The sequence below is a fragment of the Magnolia sinica genome, chromosome 13, assembly GCF_029962835.1.
Source record: "Magnolia sinica isolate HGM2019 chromosome 13, MsV1, whole genome shotgun sequence".
In the NCBI taxonomy this organism is placed as follows: Eukaryota; Viridiplantae; Streptophyta; class Magnoliopsida; order Magnoliales; family Magnoliaceae; genus Magnolia; species Magnolia sinica.
Window position 1 is genome coordinate 70,921,673 of NC_080585.1, and position 14,531 is coordinate 70,936,203.

General features: G+C 39.5%; 2 non-coding genes across 2 annotated transcripts; one reads left to right on the forward strand and one right to left on the reverse strand.

Annotated features, from left to right (window-relative positions):
- Nucleotides 1-953: 953 nt before the first annotated feature.
- On the forward strand, nt 954-1,060 carry LOC131224538 (small nucleolar RNA R71). The gene has a single exon (XR_009161013.1). It is a non-coding gene; the product is annotated as a small nucleolar RNA R71 (small nucleolar RNA).
- An 8,468-nt stretch (nt 1,061-9,528) lies between these two features.
- On the reverse strand, nt 9,529-9,635 carry LOC131224384 (small nucleolar RNA R71). Its single transcript, XR_009160872.1, has one exon. It is a non-coding gene; the product is annotated as a small nucleolar RNA R71 (small nucleolar RNA).
- Between the last annotated feature and the right edge of the window lie 4,896 nt (nt 9,636-14,531).

The following is a 14,531-nucleotide window of genomic DNA, read 5'->3' on the forward strand; positions in this document are numbered from 1 at the left end:
ACTTAGCGATTTTGATGTGATGAGATGTTGGGGAAATGGGGCCATGAGTTTGTATCCCTGCATTCGTTCTTTGTCATATGGAGCATTGCTAAATTCACCACCATCCTTTGAATTTTTGGATTCTTTGGGTTTCTTAACCTTCCTTGGAATCTCTCTATCTATTTCATTTCCATTTTTCAAGGTGGTGATGGTCTTAACATGTTCCAGATACTGAGTTGAAGAGTTGACATCACATATCTCACATTGTCTTGTTGGGTTAGGTTGCGATTGGGCCAAAAAGATTCCAGTCTCCCTAACATTCAGTTGTGTCTCAAGTCTTACAACTGAAGTTCTAAGCTCATTCATAGCCTGCAGTTTCTCTTGCCTAAATGCATCTAATGTATCTTCAAGGGTTCTCCTTAGTAGAAGTCCACTAAATGGCCCTTGTGGATAATTAGTTACATTTGTAGTTAGTTCATTTCCCCAATTAATGTTCCACTCATTGGGAGTGTGCGTGTTAGAATTTGGTGCATTAAAGTGGTCATGGATACACATTTATAGTTTTTGCTTGAATGTGAAACACCTCTTGAAAGGTTGGGATTGTAAAACAATTTTTGATTGGGTGTACCTCACTCTCACAAATTCCACATACGGATTCGACGACCGCTTTGGGCTGAGTTGATTCCTTCCTATATTCTAAGTCCTCAATTTTTCATGTGAGAATTGCTAACTATACATTAATATCATCCTCCTTCTTAAGTACATGTATTCCTATCTCTCTTGGCATTTTCTCGCGAATACTAGCTTGGTTTCATGTGTCCCATGATTCAGCATTTTCAGCTAGCATGTCAAAGTAATCCCATTCATCTTCTAGTTTCTTATCCATGAACTCACCATTACACATTATCTGTACAAATTGGCGCATATTTAGACTGAGTCTGTCATAAAAAAGATCAATTGTCCACCAAGTTTCGTAACCATGGTGTGGGCAGGCGAGAAGTAAGTCCTTGAACCGTTCCTAACATTCAAAGAAAGTCTCATTATTTTTATAGGAGGAGTTCAGTATTTCCTGTCTAAGAGCATTGGTTTTATGAGCCGAGAAGAACTTTTTAAGGAACTCCTGGCTCATCTTTGCCCATGTGCCAATGGATCTAGGCCTTAATGAATGAAACCATGATTTGGTCTTTTCTTTTAGAGAGAATGGAAATAATTTAAGGCTAATTGTATCAGGAGAAACATCATTAAAATGTATAGTTATAATAATCTCTTCAAATTCTTTAATGTGCATATATGGATTTTCTGAATTAAGTCCATGGAACTTAGGAAGTAATTGGATTATCTCAGGTTTGAAGTTCACATTTCCTGTATTGATTGGAAGAATTATACAGGAAGGTGCACTTGTTCTCATTGGTTGTAAATAATCTCGTAACGTTCAAACCGGGGGAACTCGATCACTCATCGCACACCATCCTAATAGGTGGTGTGTGATGCACAGGGCCTTCATCAATCCGATGATCTTGAGCCATGCTCTCAGATAATATTTCAAAAATATTTGAGGATTTTCTAACTTGTGATTTTTCAACCAAAACTCATTTTCTAATTCCTATAGGAAGTACGGAAAGCAATTAGAGGGAAGAAGTTAGAAGAATGTTACTGGATCGGAGAGTTCTATGTTCGAATCCTACAAAACAGAAAACATTGTTAGTTTCTAAAAAAATACAAAAAACATCCTAAAAAAAAAATTCTAAAATTAGAAAGTTCTAAAACCCCTGGATTAGAAAAAATTCAGAAAATAAGAAAAATCTAACCTATTCCTAGAGAGAAAGAAACTTAAGTCAAATAGGAAATCTAGAAAAGAAAAGAAGAGAATTAGAAAGAGATTACCAAATTAGAAGTTTCTATATTAAGATCCTGCAAAACAAAACAAAAAGAAATCAGTTTCTAAAAACAGAAACTCTAAAATTAGAAAGTTTCTGAAAACAGAAATAGAAAGATGAGTTAGTTTCTTAAAAATAAAATAAAAAATCCTAAAATTAGAAAGTTTCTAAACTCAAATTAGAAAGTAGATCTAAGAAAAATAGAAAAGGAAAGTTTCTAAAAAAAACTAGTTTCTAAAATAGATCAAAAAACCCTAATCCTAAAATTAGAAAATAGAAAAACCCTAATATTAAACTAATTCTGAAACTAGCTAATCTCATAAAAATGCAACCGTTCGTTCCTCGGCAACGACGCCAAAAACTTGTTCACAACCCCAAGTGTAGGGTCGTGATATAGTAATAATCTCGGTAAGACCGTGGTCGAATCCACAGGGACTGAACTTGTACGTTTCTGAAAGTAACTAGAATTAGAACTAGAAGAAGATGAAAACCTAAATCTAGAATATTTGAGAGTAATTATGAGAGATTTAATATTAAAAAAACTTAAGAAATTCAATGGTGGGAAACTAGGGTTTCCTAGGATCCACTTGTAGGTTCTCGGGATGCTACCTTGCTTGATTCAAGGACGAAGAGATTTGTCAAATCTCTGAACGTCTCATGGATCTAATCATCAATGAATGAGAGTTATGAGGATTTGGAAGCGATTCCATAACCTAACCATGCCCAGGAGACAAGGCAAACAACAGGATCTACCAATCACACAACCAATCATAAGAGAATTGTGAAGATTAGGAGGGATTCCATCATCCTACCATGCCCAATTGACAATGGTGAACAACAGGATCTCCTGATTTCACAATCTCAATTCTAGAAAAAAAAAGATATTTCAAGTACCGCAGATCTATTGTAATTTGTCACAACAAACCATTAAAAACTAAAAATATTCCTTCATAATCAAACTAGAATCTAAAAGAGTTCAATAAAACATGAATCAAAACAAAGAAAACATCCCAATCACACTACAAGCTTCACCTCTTAGCTCTAACTAAGAGGTTTAGCCAACCATAGACATGGTTGAACCAAGAACTCTTAAGAAAAGTATAAACACTATTAAGGAAAGGGAAGAAAAACTCTTGGCGATGGCTTCTCCATGCTTTTGTTCCACTCCACAAACCCTAGAAGATGCCTAGGAACATCTTTGGGACTTCTATTTATAGTTTTGTAACTTCAACTTTCACACCGAGTTGGAAAAATCTGGAAATCACCTCAAATTTACGCAGTCCGTATGTTGTTCGTGTAACCTTAGACTGGTCGAGGAGAGCCGTCGACTGGTTGAGGGTCACCTTCGACTGGTCAAGGGTTTCCTTCGACTAGTCGAGGATGACAGGATTAAAGGAGTTTGATCATTGAATTTTGAGTCGAGGAATCTTCAACTAGTCGCGCAGGATCCCTCGACTAGTCAAAGATGGCTTTGGACTAGTTGAAGGATGCTGATTTTTAGGGTTCCTTTTCTTTACTTCAAGTCTTCAATGCTCTTCATTCATCAGTTGGTTTTCTTAGATCTTTAGCATGTGAATTCTTCATTCTTGATCTCATAAGATCCATCCTTGGCTTTGGTGATTCTTGAGCGTTAAATCCATGCTTTTAGCATCCTTTTCAATCCAAGCCCTTAAATTCACCTTACAACACAAACATGATTAAAATAAAACATTAAGCATTATCATGTTCATAAAACCAAGTAATAAATGGGGGATAATATGTAATATTTGAGTCTCAACACTACACCGTGCATTTGATGGGCCCTCTTTATATAATGGGTAGCCCCAAAAAACAGTTGTATACAGAACTCAGGTGGCCCACTCTATCTAAAATCATATGAAGACTTTGCTATAACATATAAAAGTACTTGTTGGGACCCACCTGAAATTTTGATGCATTTGAAACTTGGACTGACCCCTCAATAAGTGGGACACACATAATGGATGGGCTAGATTCGTGAACCACATCTTGGTGGGCCTAACAAATGATTATGAATGTTTTAATGGAGGGTAACCCTCTTAACTTTTATGTGTGGTGTGTCCCACACAAGCCATAGATCGACTTGATTTTAAGCCCGAGGCCCACCATGGATCGGTGCATTGTAGCCCACTTAGGTGTACGTGTTGCATATCTACACCGTTCATCCATGTTACCAACCCCATCCATTGTATGGTAAAAAAAAAATCAGGCCAATTAGAAGCTCATGCAGGCCATGCCACTTGGACAATGGAAATTATACTAAAAAAATGCTCAGATTTTTCTAGGGCCCACCTTAGTGATGAAAAGTATATCTGGGTCATTCATCCACTCCTTCAGACTGTTTTAAGACATGAGTAAAAGAATGAGGTAGATCCATGCCTTAGGTGGACCACGCCATAAGAAACAGTGGGAATGAAAATCCCTACCATTAAATCCCTTTAGTTCTACCGTGATGAGTAACTACCACTAAAGTTGGGTCGGTCATTGGATAGTGGAGCCCACTCGTTACATGTATTTTATATCTAAGTCATCCATCATTTTGACCATCCATGTGTTGTGGGCCCCACCCGACGTATGTACCTTATAACCATGTTATTCATCTAGTGGGTGGCAAGAACTATGATGTTGTGTGTTGTACAAATTGTTCATGGGGTGGACTCCACCATGTCAATGGGACCCACAATTATACAAAATACAATAATAATAATAATAATAATAATCATAAGGAAAGGGAATTGCATGCTTACTAATGAAAACTTCCCTGGATATAACGTGATGCATGTGGAGCCCACCTAAGTACATGTGTTGTATACACACACCGCTTAACTTTTCCAGTCACTTGGGAAGTGGGCCCACCTCCTGCCCGTGGACACAAGATGAAGTAGAACTCAATTTTAGGTGGGCCATGCTGCAAGTAGAAACAGTTGTAACAACCATTGGAAATTCTTAGGCTCAAGTGTGCCCCCTATATGCTGAGACACTTCCTTGACCATGGACTCTGCCTTGTAGTATGATGTAGATCCATGTCATTCATCGGTTTATCCTTATCATTTTAGGGTATGGTCCCATAGACTAGTCAGATCCAAATCCCATGCCACAAGAGCAATATTGATCATTTGTCCATCGTTAAAAATTTCCTAGAGCTGCAGTAATGTTTGTGAGTAATCTATCCATCTATCCTTTTTTATCGATCATGGACCACCTAATATACATGTTTTACCAGCCATTCATCTATTTTGTTAGATCATTTTAGAGTGTGTGGTTGCCTGTATATTTACTACAATCTAAGTAATTTTCATGGTACCCATTATAATGGTTATTCCTCATTTAGACCGTCAGTTGGTAGAAATCATGTGGATCACTAAACCATAGGAATTTGGGATTTTGGGTGGCCCAACTAGCCATGTGAATTGGTGGAAGTTATGTGGGCCACCACACCATGTGAGTGCATGATTTTTATATCCCACCTAATTGTATGAAATTGGGGCAATTGTGTGACTTCTTGTCTAAGTGGATTTATGATTGTTATGGCCCTTAACCATATGATCACTAACAGGATGAATGGCAGCTAGATTTGGCAAAATTGTCTTGAATATGTAGCTCATAAATCTTGTGATCATGCATGACGTGGATAGTCATAAATCATGAGGGTATGTGGGGAATGTGTGGTCCAACCATATGATCATGCAGTGCTTAGGTGACTGCTAAACTATATGAAATCGTGGTACTTATTGCCTAACCATGCGAAAGTTTAGTAAAGTGATTGCCCCATTATGTGAGCTATGATGAAATGACAGTACATAACCATCTAACCTCAAGTCCTTTATTATGACAAGTAGAGTGACATTTGTGTGGCCTATCAACCATATGGACTTCTGATAATGGAGTGGCTAGAGGACCATGTGGGCATTTGAGAACTGTGTGGTCACTCTAGACTCATGGATTATGCTGATGATGTAATCCCTTGGGTATGTGAACTTACGACGTATGTCAGATTGATTGTTGAACCCATCTTATTAATATTATTAGGCTTCATTTGTGGACTCCCCTAATATGTTCAAAATGGCATTAGAGTGGTGGGCCTATTAGCCTTAAAGCCTACCTTGAGTGGACGCCTTGTGGGCCCATTAGCGGTAAACCTATCGGGCCCATAGGTTACTTCCTCTTACTAAGAATGTAAGACTCCATGAGAAGTGCATATTGGGCCTATGTCTGGACCTCTTGGTAAGTGTATGAGACTCCATGTGATGTATGTATGCCAAGTCTCATTTAAGCCTTGTGAATGAGTTATGATTGAGTCCTCGAATGAACCATTTGTGGTAATCAAATGGACCACCCAATAGGCCAGGAGATTAGGATGTAGCAACCCACTAACCAACCCATTCAAGAGTGGCAATGAACTGGGCCTTATTCCACTTGAAACGATAACTAGACATGTGGAGGCGTTGGATTGAAATCTAATTATGCATGTGGTGATGACACATGTGCGGTGATGAGGGTCGAATATTGCATATCAGACCCTAATTAGTGCATGATTTTACATACATGATAATGCTTAATGAAATATTTTAATTATATTTTTGTTACAGGCTGAAATCAGGAGCGTTGATGGAAAAAGAGTACTACAAGCGTGGATTTGATGTTCCAAAGTCACCAGAGTAAGGGACGCACTCCAGAGAACTAAGACTGAAGAATTCACATGCCAGGGACCCGAGGAAATCAAGTCGTTCACATTAAAAAGGCCCGAAAATGGTCCAGAATGCAAGATCACATGGTTCCCGCCATCCGATTGACTCGAAACTCCATGCATAGCCTGGATGCCATAAATAAACCGTACATATTAAATTTCAACCATTGGATATCTCGAGAAGTGGGTCAATGGACACATCAGCCCATTAATCTCCAATTTTAGGCCCACCTACAATCTGGATATACTTCAAATTTGACTTAAACGGTTTAAAGAAGATGAGCAATAGGATGGACGGATTGAATTTCTCGAAATCATCACAGTGGACCTATATCTATAGCGTGTGTACACAGTGCACATGTGCACTGCCTGAGCACCGAACAGACTAAAGTCGGTTAGCAGCGCTGACCCGACTTTCTTATTTCAAAAACGGAAGTTTCCGTTTCAACGCGCGTAACGGACGGAAATCCATTTTTTACGGATAGCTGTGGGCCCCACCGGTAGCACGTACGGTTAATCTAAACCGTTCATCGTGTAGAAGGGCTCAATATCTACAAAACCATGTTTTCCGTTTATGCCCATACGTGCACACGTGTGAGCTACAGAGGTCACAAGCGGGCTGCCCTATAACGTTCAAAAAGATCTCAGCATGATTCCTTCTCTGGGCCGCGTCCACGCAAATTCAAAACCACCTCAATTCCTACTGATTTTTCGAGCTGAAACTAATGGACGGCGTGGATTCCTGTGAAAAGTCCAATAATGGACCCAACCATCATCGCAGCGTCGGTTTGGCGTCCGCGAAACGCACGGACGCTGCCAGTTTTTGTGGAAATTAGTGGGCCCCACTCGTCAACCTTCCGGAAGATCTGATCCGTCCATCGTGTAGAGGGCTTCGAGAGCTTCAAAACCATGTTGATATCCCTCACCCATGCGTACACACGTGTGCGGTACAAAGGCCAAAAGTAGACTGCCCCGGGACGTTCAAAACCGAGTTTTTTTTTAGATTTCTTCTGTGGGCCGCGTTAATGGACCTTCGAATCCACCCATTCTTGACTGAAATTTCGTTCTGAATCCAATGGACGGGTGGATTTTCCAGAAAATACCTCTGTGGGGCCCACCGATCACGGCTGTGAAAATTAGTACTCCGAGTCCTTCTACGACTCTGCCACCGACCCCAGCCATCCAGCAGCTTTAAAAGGGAAGTTTTGGACGTGGGAAAGGCATTCAGAACTAGGGGATTCCAGATCTGAAGCAAGAAAGAGAAGAAAGAAGAGAGAGAGAGATTGTTTGGTTTGACGTTTTTTTTATGAATTTTATTTAATATTTTTTTATGGATTTTATGGGTCACTAATCTCTCAGCTAGGGCTGAGATGAAGCCCCTAATTTGATTAGCTCTTGTATTGGTTGATTTACTTTGAATATTAATTAATTTGTCTCTTTCTCTAAGTGGGCTTTATGGGTTTAAATTCTATACTTCTCCATCTATGAACTTGATTAAAGTATATATATGGATGTTGTTTGGATGCTTATTATAGGTGCTTGTGTCTGATCAAGAACAAGTTTCCCATAGAGGAAGAAACAGGGTGCTTTAATGAATGTACATTCCATGTACCCAACCAAGGACATGGGATATGTCATTCATGGCATTGCTTAAAGGAATTAGACAGTCTGTATGCCCGATTAAGGACACAGATTGTGCTTTCTCTATATAAGTGGTATCAATCTAGATCAAGGTGAATCAACAGACAAAACAAGGGTTAGGATAATTAGGGGTGGATTCGAAAGTCCTAGTGCTCTCTCTCTGATTGAATTTTCTTCCCTGTTCTTAATTACTTGTTTTTTTCATAAAAATATGCTTAGTAATTCATTCCATTATTTGTTGGATTAGTTAAGGAAAATCATAGATTTGAATTGTGACGACCAGTCCTCGTGGGAACGATCTCGTAATACGTACCGTATCTACATCTGATTCGTATACTTGTGAGTTTAAAAATCATTTAAATCACGTTGGTTTAAATAAAACATCAAGTTTTTGGCGCCGTTGCCGGGGACTGTTTCGGTCCAATTGGATTTAAGATTCTCTCTTATCATAATTCATCTTATTTTCTAATTTCCTATTTTTTAGAATTTTTCCCTTTTTAGAAACTAACTTAATTTTTATTTCTAAGATTACAAACTTTCTTTTTTAGAAATTAACCGTTGCTTAGGATTTTTTTTTTTTCTTCTAGCATTATTTTAGTAAATTTAATTTATTTTTGTTTTCTTTTTGTTTACAGGAATTAAGGAAGGAAGCTGCTAAATAACATTGTCTTCAAAAGGAGGAGCTCTCAAATCTTCAGACATTCATCATCTCCTTTTCTCGGGTTCTTCTTTCCAATTCTCGTTTACATAGCTTTCTCTTGTTTTTAGGAATTCATAACTTTTTCATTTAGTTTTATTCATCTTAGGTTGCATCTTAGTTTAGTTTTCTTTCTTATATTGATAACATAGTTTATGCTAGGACATAGATCTCTGAACATAGAACTAGCACCGTTTGATCCTGAGATTGAAAGAACAATTCGTGAAAGATTGAGAAATAATCCTGTTGAAATGGCGAATGAAACTAAAGTTAAAGCTCTCAAAGATTATTCAGCTCCTGTCCAATTTAATGCGCCTTCATGCATAGTGTTGCCAACCACTACGGCAGCACACTTTGAACTTAAACCTGGAGTCATACAATTGTTGCCATCCTTTTATGGATTGGATAAGGAGGACCCATATCATCATGTGAAAGAATTCTTAAACATTTGCTCCACCTTTAAGTTCCAAAACTTCTCAGACGATTCGATCCGCCTACGCCTGTTTCCTTTTTCTTTGAAGGATAAGGCGAAAGCATGGTTGAATTCTCTAGAAGTTGGATCTATCACTACATGGGACCAATTGTCTAAGAAGTTCTTAAACAAGTTCTTCCCCGTTCACAAAACCAATGCCCTCCGTAGAGAAATTACTAACTTCACACAAAAAGAGGGCGAGCACTTTCATGAATGTTGGGAAAGATGGAAGGACTTGCTTCTTAAATGTCCTCACCATGGTTTTGAGAAGTGGCAACAAGTTCAATACTTCTATGACGGTCTGACACCACAGAACCTAAGAGTTCGATGCCACCAGTGGAGGGTCATTCATGACCAAAAGTGATGTCGAAGCGTGGAACTTCTTTGAAACCTTGTGCGAAAATTCCCAGAATGGGATTATTCAAATAGAGGTGACAAAAGTCCCCAACCACAAAAGAGAGGTGGTATATATGAGATAGGAGTCATGCCAGAGCTGAGCGCCAAGCTTGATAACTTGACAAAGAAAGTTGATGCTCGGTATTAAATAATGGACCACCACAACCCGCTCAAGTCGAGGCATATGCCACATGTTCTAGTCCTGCCCATCCTATGCAGTCTTGTCCATCTGGTGCAGCATTCCCAGAACTTCTCTCTGAACAAGTTCATGCTATGAACACTTTTCAAAAATCTGGGAATGATCCTTACTCGAACACATACAACCCAGGGTGGGCTAGACATCCAAATTTCTCTTGGGCAAAAGGACCACAACAAGGAGGACCATTTGAAAATCCTCCCATGCAACCGCACCTCCAAGTTGGCAGTCAACAACCTCAACAGTTTCCACAATATCAACAACTGCCTACACAATCAAGGAAACCATCTCTTGAGGATACACTCCATCTTTTCATGCAGAGTTCTCTCCAATTCCAAAAAGACACCCAACAAACCTTACTGGCCAACCAGCAAAGCTTACATGCAAATGCACAATCCATTGCCAAGTTGGAAGTACAAATGGGTCAACTAGCTGCCACATTGAGTGAGAGAGAGAAGGGCAAGTTCCCTAGCCAACCTGAGGCTAATCCAAAGGGACAGTATGAGATTGGCTCTAATTCCAACCAAGGGCAATATCATGAACAGGCCAAATCGATCACTACCCTTAGGTCAAGCAAGCAGATTGATAACAAAATAGAGATGCCTGGGGATGAATCAAATTCTAAAACAGAAGATCAAGATGAAGCAGAGAGCCATACCAATGCATCCAAAGTCCAAAAGCTCTCTGACTCTCCAAGAGCCACTAATGTGCCACCTTATGTGCCCAAAGCACCCTTTCCTCAACGTCTGACACCAATAAAGAAAAGAAATAACTTTGATGAAATCTTGGATGTGTTTCAAAAAGTGCAAGTCAACATCCCGTTGCTTGACGCTATCAAGCAAGTCCCTGCTTACGCTAAGTTTCTTAAAGATTTATGCACTCAAAAGCGTAAGCAGAATGTTCATAAGAAAGTCTTCCTTACAGAGCAGCTCAGCTCCATGATTCAACATAACACCCCTCCTAAATTTAGGGATCCAGGAGCTCCCACCATTTCTTGCGGCATAGGAGATCATAAGATCGGGAAGGCATTACTTGATTTAGGGGCGAGTGTCAATTTGTTACCATATTCGGTTTATGAGCAGCTAGGACTTGGTGAGTTGAAACCGACTAAGGTAACATTACAACTAGCCGATAGATCTACAAGGTGCCCCGGGGTGTTATTGAAGATGTGTTAATCCAGGTTGATAAATTTTATTTTCCAGTGGATTTCATAGTTATAGATACTCAGCCTGTCCAGAATCTTCATAGTCAGATCCCAGTCATTCTGGGTCGTCCATTTTTGTCCACATCTAATGCTATTATCAATTGCAGGAATGGAGTTATGAAATTGTCCTTTGGTAACATGAATATTAAACTCAATGTTTTTAATGCAGGACAACAATCCTCAGATTTGGATGACATATTTGAAGTGGACATGATCGAGAGCCTTGTGCAGGACTCCTTCCGTACATCTTTTGAAGATCCTCTTAAGACCTGCTTAGCACAATTGGGCATGGATTTTGACATTGATAGTCCCATCCATGAAGTCAATTCATTGCTCGACTCTACTCCTATATTGGAGACTGAAAAATGGAGAGCGAAAGTGGAACCTCTTCATCCCTCTGAGACTCTTCCTGACGGCACAGTTTGTAACTCTGAGAAGACAAGGCGAGCAGGCTGCTTAATGTTCTTAGAGCATATAAGGCGGACAATTGAACGGAAGATAGAAAAAATCCAGGAGTATGCCCCCTGCATGGATGGATCATGTTGTGGTAATATCGCATAACATGCAAAGAAGCGTGATCCTAACTTAGAAGAAGTAGTTCGTGCAGAAGTCCTTATATTATTTGAAGAGTGTGTCAGTTGACTTATTTCAGATAGCAAAGTTAATTTTAAATAACATAACTTGTCTAGGATCGGTTAATGAAAGTGTTGAGGTAATTTCTTTGGCGGACCCTGGTTATAAAGATTATTTCATTCATGGTCCGTTCTTGTCTGGCTGAAGACGTTAAACTTAGCGCTCATGGGAGGCAACCCAGCCTTTTGCTTTATTATATTGCTTTTTATTTCATTCATTTTCATTTTTCTTAGTTAGTTACTTCAATGTTTGTGGGTAACATTACTGCAAACCCTCACGAGACTACAACTCGTCCACTAGGGGTAACCTAGGGGTTTAAAGGCTTGTTGCATGCGCTAAATGCAATCGAGAGCACCTGCGAAAGTGGTATAGGTAGGATCTTCTTTTCTTTTTCTTTTTGTTATTTTTGCTTTTGTTAATTTCTCTCTTGCCCTAACTTGCTCTTACATTGATAATTTTGGGAAGCCTCTTGATTCTCCGTCCAGGTACTATCTTTCCCTCATTCCTCTTTTATTATTCGTTGTCCCATGTGCATCGCATGATTATTTCTTTTACATTGAGGACAATGTAGTTTTAGGTTGGGGGTGGGAGATTAGGTTACCTAATCAGTATTTTCTTGGTCTTAAGCAAAATTTGTGAAAAATTTGTGAAAATTTTAAAATTTTCTCTGGAATTTCTATTGAATTCAAAGTGATTTTGAAGGATAGTTGTGATTTTAACATTATAAGATATGTGATGTTGGTAACTTATGACTCTTGGATTCGGCCATCTGCTTGATTTCACAGTCAATTTTGAATTGTTAATCCATGATTAGAAGTTGTAAACATTGATTGAGCCATGATTTCACATATCACATCTCGCTTACACATTAAGTTTTCGGTTCGATAACTGAATGATTAACTTGGTAAAAAGAAGAATTAAAAGGCTAAGTCACATAAGCTTCACCATAGGTTTGCTCCCTATAGGTGCAGATTTGATTCTCCATAGTTGACATATGAAAAAAAAAAAAAAGTTAGGCGACAAGTTTTCGCCATAGGTTTGCTCCCTATAGGTAAGAATTTGATTCCCCTCATTTGCGTTACTGCTCATAAAGAAAATCAAAGGCTGGTAAAATGAAAAGTTAATCTGTGAGATAAGTGTTGGTTTCAAGCTTGGTTGTCACGAATTACCAATGATATCATGAGATTGACAATTGGATCTCTTAATGTTTGTAAGTCGAGATTACACTTTACATTCATGGAGCTCGATGTTCAGAATTGTTCCAATTAATGGATTAATAGTTTGAAATTAATTATGAAATCTGTCGAGAGCTTGATTCCAAGAGAAAAATTCCACACACCAATCATGAATCTTAGAATTTTCACATCTCAGCTATCTGTTCACAAGTCACTTGAGTTTACAGGAATTGTCTTTTATTTCTGAAATTATTTTTCGCATGTTTTGCTCGGGACTAGCAAAATGCTGGTTGGGGGTTGTGATGAGGGTAGAATATTGCATATTAGACCCTAATTAGTGCATGATTTTACATACATGATAATGCTTAATGAAATATTTTAATTATATTTTTGTTACAGGATGAAATCAGGAGCGTTGATGGAAAAAGAGTACTACAAGCGTGGATTTGATGTTCCAAAGTCACCAGAGTAAGGGACGCACTCCAGAGAACTAAGACTGAAGAATTCACATGCCAGAGACCCGAGTAAATCAAGCCGTTCACATTAAAAAGGCCCGAAAATGGTCCAGAATGCAAGATCACATGGTTCCCGCCATCCGATTGACTCGAAACTTCATGCATAGCCTGGATGCCATAAATAAACCGTACATATTAAATTTCAACCATTGGATATCTCGAGAAGTGGGTCAATGGACACATCAGCCCATTAATCTCCAATTTTAGGCCCACCTACAATCTGGATATACTTCAAATTTGACTTAAACGGTTTAAAGAAGATGAGCAATAGGATGGACGGATTGGATTTCTCGAAATCATTACAGTGGAACTATATCTATAGCGTGTGTACACAGTGCACATGTGCACTGCCTGAGCACCGAACGGACTAAAGTCGGTCAGCAGCGCTGACCCGACTTTCTTATTTCAAAAACGGAAGTTTCCGTTTCAGCGCGCGTAACGGACGGAAATCCATTTTTTACGGATAGCTGTGGGCCCCACCGGTAGCACGTACGGTTAATCTAAACCGTTCATCGTGTAGAAGGGCTCAATATCTACAAAACCATGTTTTCCATTTATGCCCATACGTGCACACGTGTGAGCTACAGAGGTCACAAGCGGGCTGCCCTATAACGTTCAAAAAGATCTCAGCATGATTCCTTCTCTGGGCCGCGTCCACGCAAATTCAAAACCACCCATATGCGGTCGAAATTCCGTCCTGCATCCAATGGACGGCGTGGATTCCTGTGAAAAGTCCAATAATGGACCCAACCATCATCGCAGCGTCGGTTTGGCGTCCGCGAAACGCACGGACGCTGCCAGTTTTTGCGAAGGATTGTGGGCCCCGTACGTCACCCGTACGGCCTATCCGATCCGTCCATCGTGTAGAGGGCTTCGAGAGCTTCAAAACCATGTTGATATTCCTCGCCCATGCGTACACACGTGTGCGGTACAGAGGCCAAAAGTAGACTGCCCCGGGACGTTCAAAATCGAGTTTTTTCGAGATTTCTTCTGTGGGTCGCGCTTCGAATCCACCCATTCTTGACTGAAATTTTGTTCTGA